Below are 6,710 nucleotides of genomic sequence, written 5' to 3'. Positions count from 1 at the left end.
TTTTCTTTATTCACGCAAGTTTGTAATAGACGTATGCATTCGTCTTTGTTTAAAACATAGGAGTGTATTTTTCTATGCATGAGAACTGTGCTTATATAAGCATATTTGCCTTAGTGACACAGAGCGGCCACAATTTTAAAATATGCAGAGAGGCGCCTTGCATTGCGAGAGTGTACGGGAATCCCTTGGGACTTGGGAGGGTAGTTGCATGGGTACCACTAGCCTCACTCGAGGGGATACTACCTACTGGTATGCCCCGGGCTGTTCTGCTGCGCGACTGATGGGTTGTTCTCAGGGTGGGGGGGGGGGAGAAATTCTTTTCTCTCAGTGTGGGTGAATTCCCCCTTTTTCCTTTTTTTTTTTTTTTCTTAGTGTTAGAGATGGGTCTGGCCTTGACATTGAATGCTAAGATGTCAGCTGATTGATAAGTCGATGAAGTGAAATGCCCGTAGAGGCTTTTTTTAAGAAAAGAGATTTTTTTTTCCCTCATGAAGAGAAAAGGAAATAAAGAGATTTTTCTTTTCCGAAAATGAGGGGAAAAGTAGTTAGGGTTAATTCTGTGAAATGTGTCAGTTAGACCTTTTTTCTTTAGAATCATGAGTTTCCAAACTTATGTGTCTGACTATAGTCGATTCATTTAAGGTAGATTATTGCGCCTACGAGACGTTTGTTTGGCGGCCTCTGATTGGCTGGTAGCGGGAGGCAGGAGCGAGCATATGGTAATTTTATTTAAAAAAAAAATAAATTATTATTATTATTAATAATAGACGCGATGATATGGTCATATTTTCGTTTGTAGCTTAGAAAACTAGCAATATGTTTACATTTCTTCATTTATCGCACGTTTTACAAAAGATAGGAAAGTCTTGGTCATACCAAAGGATTCAGTATTAAATGTACAATTAATGAATCTTTTCCTGAAATCAATAAGTTAAAATACAAAGGAATTACAACGAGTAGAAGTGAAGGGAGAAACATTTCATTCTTTATACCTGTTTTTATTCATCGTCGGATTTTGCATAATTCACGAGATCAAGATAAAATGAAATCTTGTGTTTTAAAACAATGAAATCATCCTGAATACGCTAGTGCTTTCAGATTTTAAATACGTGTAATATGTAAAGAGAAAATGAAGAATATGTCTTATTATGTTGCATCCGTGCTTGACTCGGTTTGACAGTAGTGCCGAGAGACGCAAGATATCGTGGGGCTGGTCCTCTCAGCTAGAGCTGTTAGCGTGTTGGCAGTTGCCAATTGGCGATATGAGAAGTTTGCAGTTTCGAGACTATGTATTTACCGAATTCATTATAATTAATACATTTTCTATAAATAAATGCATAGAATTCCCATTATGACTTTCGAACATTTTTACTAAAATATTATATATGTCCGTATTTCTGGACATATCTGATAAAAGAAAAGTAAATAATCAGATGGATGCATCTGGGTGTTGGCTTCAATTTAGTCTAAGTGAGAAATGTACATGCTTTATGAGGCTCACTGATAAATAACAGAACTTGTTTCTCTGGCCAATAACATCAAAAGCTTATGGTTTTCATATGTTCACTCAATAAACAAAAGTACAAATGTTTATTTCTTACCATAAAATTTGTTGACGATGTAACGAATATAATATACTGTCTTTTTCAGAATTGCTTGAGTTACTCTTACACCTGTCAATGAGTTGTTTTAAGTTAGTCTGTAAGACTGGATTACTTAGTTAATTGATTTAGTTATTGTAAATAAACGTTATGTTATGATACAATTCTCTCATTTTCATTACCTGTTAGAATGGAGAAAGAGGTGGAGAGAGAGAGAGAGAGAGAGAGAAAGATGGGGTGATTGCCGGGAGAGAGAGAGAGAGAGAGAGAGAGAGAGAGGGAGAAAGATGGGGTGATTGCCGGGAGAGAGAGAGAGAGAGAGAGCCTGTCTGTGTAGTGGGTGTGGGGGTCTAGTCCGCCTTCCGTTTCGTGTCCACGCTTACCTTGTTAATATATATATACATATTATATAAGATATATACTAAATAAAAGTAAACTGTATAGAATTTCTAAGTGACATATATATATATGAAATCTCACCTTATTTTTGTTTCTATGTACTAAACGGACATGCATCGTGGATGATGTAGAATTCATAACAAACCTAGCTTTTAGCTTCAGCCAAAAGACTGGAGGATTATACGGACTACAAAATGTGAGATCTTTTGGAATCAACTTTATTACATACCATTATTATGGCTTGTCAAAAGAAAAATCTGATGATTTGTAAGAGCAATAATTCGCAGGGCCATTGTTGTATCCTATTATTTATAAATTTTAGAGCGTCAAAAGAAGAAAGGGTTTTATGTACAACGAATAAACCTCCTTACACGAAACAATGCAAATGTGTCTATCCTAAGAGAATGTTATTTTCCAATGGCACCACGCTGATAATTCTATGTCCAAGGGATAAATTATTATTATTATTATTATTTGGCTGGAAAGAGCAGACATATAAATACGTGACAGTGGTTAAAGGGAACGGCCGTATGTATGTTAATAGATTTATATGAGTTAAAATATATGGAATAAGATACAGAAACTGAAAACACCCTGCACTCAAAAGATAGCGCGACCGGGAGAACAGTTGCCATGTTGTGTTTTTAACTATTCGCTGACAGTTTTGTTAGCGGACTTGATGCTTAACTCGTTCGGGTGGTAACGGGGGGAAATCCAAGCAGACTTAGCTCTTTCTGTTATATTCTTCATTCAAAAAGTCATTTTAAAAAGTTTAAGTAGGTAAAAATCATTTCTCTAGTCTTTTTAAAAGGATTAGTAACTGTATTCTTTATTCAAAAGTCATTTTAAAAAGTTTAAGTTGTCTCAAATAATTTCTCTATCATAAGTTTTTTAAATACCATTCTAGATAGCAATAAGAATTTAAATCATCGTAAGTGTGCGTTTTGATATTATGAAATAGATTATTGATAATTTCATTGTGATTTTTAAAATGAATAATATCATATTTTTCATCATTAATGACTAATTTCATTATATGTTAGATTTCGATCATACCATTGCAGTATTTGATGAAGATTATTTTTTAGAAAATTTCGCCGTGGTTGATAGAATTTATTATTACTATGAAGATTGTTCCGTACAACATTTAATCACTCGTGTAGATTACGAAAATTCATCTCCTCTATTTATTAACGCGTACAAGTTTACAGGAATAAATAACGGTAAAAGATTTATCGGTAGAAACCTCAAAGTTTTTGCATCATATTGTCACGCTTGTATGAGCATGAAGAAACATTGGGATCTCGTTTGTAAAGCTTTCAAAGAAGATTATAATTTCCATCCCCAAAATATATTTTCTATCGAAAAACATTTTCATGATGGATCGGGGATAGAAAATAATTTTTGCGGGGTACAATTGGTCAATTTAAAAAGATTCGCCATTTACCCGGCCTCGAGATGGGCAAATGATGAGAATGATGACTTTTTAACGAAAGAAAAATTTAAAGAAATATCAAATAACGAACCCATGAAATTATGCGATATGGCGGGTTTGGTCGATTCTCCTCCATTGACGTGGCATACCGCTCAACAAAATGTAAATTTTAACGAAGAATATTGTCAACGATTTCGAAAATATTATGACGCTGATAATGATGAGTGCCGTACCTTTAAACATAGAGCAGTGTTAAATTACATTTTTGGGAATAACGTAGTTAATCAATTTTCTAACGATGATTTGTTATTGGCAATGGGCAGCCCCGTTGGTTTTAATGTGTTTTCATGTTCGCTATCTATATCCTCATTTATAAGCAAATCTTGTTCTTTAGGTTGAGAATAATAACACTCCTTCTTATTATAAGACATGTCGAAAGACTAGAATGCAAACCTGACGGCGGGTCCCTTTTATAAACTAAACATAAATTCCGTATCATTTCGAAAAAGGTAATGATTTTTAATACTATTATTACTATCATCATCATTATGTTCGTCGACGATATTAGTTTTTGCTTCAAATAAGTATTTAAAAATCAATTCGTCAAGATTATTATTATTGTTATTCTTGTGTTCGTAATAAATACGATCAATCGCTTTTATAATTGAAACTTGTCATTTAGAAGAGGCTTTTGATTATGTAATTTCAGAAAAAAGAATTTCTAATTTAATATCGCATTTAAACTGTTTAAAAGCGATAAAAATAACTTTGGTTTCGGATGCGATGCGAATATTAGGAGAGCGTTATCCATCTTCTTTGATTGATAATGAAAGAGAAATTATTTTCCCAAACCTTGCAACTACTTAAACTTTTTAAAATGACTTTTGAATGACGAATACAACCACCATCCTTTTGAAAAGACTTTTTGAACAGAGAAATGATTTGCGACTACTTAAACTTTTTAAAATGACTTTTGAATGAAGAATACAACCACCACTTCAGTTTTGAATAGAGAAATGATTGTTATATTCCTACTTAAACTTTTTTCAAATGACTTTTGAATGAAGAATACAACAACCACTTCAGTTATTATTAATCCTTTTGAAAAGAGAAATGAATTGTTATTCTCCTTCTGAACTAGTTTTAAACTTTTTTTTAAAATGACTTTTGAATCCTCTTTTTTTATTCGAGAAATGAAAATAAAAAATCTTTGCTATTCAATTTTCCTAATTTATTCATCTTTTAAAATGGCTTTAAATCGTCCTTTGAATGAAAGGGATAACAATTTGACAAGTTTTATTCTCCACATCATAAAGAAAAATATTTTTTTTCCAATCCTCGCCTTTTATCGAAAATAGAGAGAGAGAGAGAGAGAGAGAGAAAGGGGGCGAATTGATCGATACATACAAACGTGTAGTGGCGAGTGGCGCCTGAATTATCTTATTCTTGGTGTGCTAATGATCCTGAATAGTATATGAGGAAGCGAGCTCTTTGTTTATGCGCGCCAAGTTTTTTGCCGCTAGCGGACGCTTCGTTATGAATGAGTTCTTATCCCATTTGGACAGACAGTCCCACGACACACTAATGGATTATGGAATGCAGCGGCATATTCTCTCGTTTTTTTAATCTCGTCATTTCTTTTTTCTTTTGTAATCTCCATCATTATCATCAACATCATTATCGTTAGAATTATTTTATCATCTTCGTCATGCTATTGTATTATCATCATCATTTCTACCTAACTTTCTTTAGCATTATATCATCGTCAGTATCATCATCTTGTTGTCAACGTCATCATCAACGTCATCGTTACGATTATCATAATCATTATGAATATCAGTTTCATGATGATAATCACCACTATTCACTATTTTATTATTATTATTATTATTATTATTATTATTAATACTCAGAAGTTGAACCCTATTCATATGGAACAAGCCTACAGGGACTATTGACTTGAGTTTCAAGCTTCCAAAGAATTTAGTAAAAGAAAAAACTGAAAGAAGTAGTCTCACTTATTAAAAAAAAACATTAATTAATGAATTGATAAATAGAAAAAAATCATTAAAATGCAAGAATCATCATCATCATCATCGTTGTTTATCAGAATCATTATGATTATGAAATAAAATAAAATAAAAAGTTTCCACATAGGTTGATCCAGGCAGTCTATGGCATGATTTTATTGTAACCAAGTTATCCCTGTGGCCTAACTAGCCCGAATGCTACGTCCTGCTAACGAAGTTGCAAATAGGGTTTAGCAGGTGGCACTTAGTAACGAGAGAGAGCGAGAGAGAGAGAGAGAGAGAGACCCATCCCACTTACTAATGAAGTGCCAGTGTGTGTGTGTGCGAGTTTGTTCTGAGGGTCGTGTTCCGAAACGAACATATTTTCCTACCACTTTTTTTCTTTTTTTTTATGCGCTAATTGTAGTTTTGGAATTGCTTCGCGCCGCGAATAATGTGGCGGCGGGCTGTTTAAAACTTTCGATTATGCAAGCGGTTTTCCATTTTGAATTAGGCAGGGGCAATCCAGGGTCAGATATGTGTCCTTTTTTTTTTTATCTTTTCATTTTGTGTGGTAATGGTAGTTGTTCAGCTTTGTTCGCCACCCATTGGTAGATGCGTTTTTTTTTTTTCCATTTGGTACTATTGGCAGTGGTCGTAACCTTTTACTAAAAAGTAAGCCTGCAAGGCAGCAGAATGCATTTGTTACTATACTTTCTCTCTTAGAATTAGGTTCTCCTAACTAGCTTTTTGTCTTCTGGTTTTGCAAATATACCGTTGTTAGGTTTTCATTTCCATTTTTATCATAAATAAATAAGCAGGGATTTTGTATATAATGGTTATTATGATGAAGATAAAACATATTTTGAGAAAGAAAATTGATCTTAAATTAAGTAGTATGAAAGATTATGTGAGGTTAAAAATAATGAAATATATGTAAATAAATAAATAAATAATAAAATATTTTATTTTTTTTAAAGAAGTAAAATATATTTTTTTTTTGTAAGATAAATTGCATTTTAACTATTAAGTCGATATTACATAAATCTGTTGTATTTCAAATAGAGTTTTTTATTATATTATTTTATTATTGTATATTTAATATATGTGTTAGAATAAGGAATTTAATAAATTTACAGAAAGTAATTATACTATCTCTAAAAAATACTTTTCCAAAAATACCACGGATGAAGTAATGTGTTATTCTAGGAGAAAAAACGGGAGGGAATAGCACCCAACCAAGCACTGAGTAACAGGCTCTTATTA

The sequence above is a fragment of the Macrobrachium nipponense genome, chromosome 32 (assembly GCF_015104395.2).
Source record: "Macrobrachium nipponense isolate FS-2020 chromosome 32, ASM1510439v2, whole genome shotgun sequence".
In the NCBI taxonomy this organism is placed as follows: Eukaryota; Metazoa; Arthropoda; class Malacostraca; order Decapoda; family Palaemonidae; genus Macrobrachium; species Macrobrachium nipponense.
The sequence above is the reverse complement of the archived record's forward strand: the minus strand, read 5'-3'. Positions refer to the sequence as shown.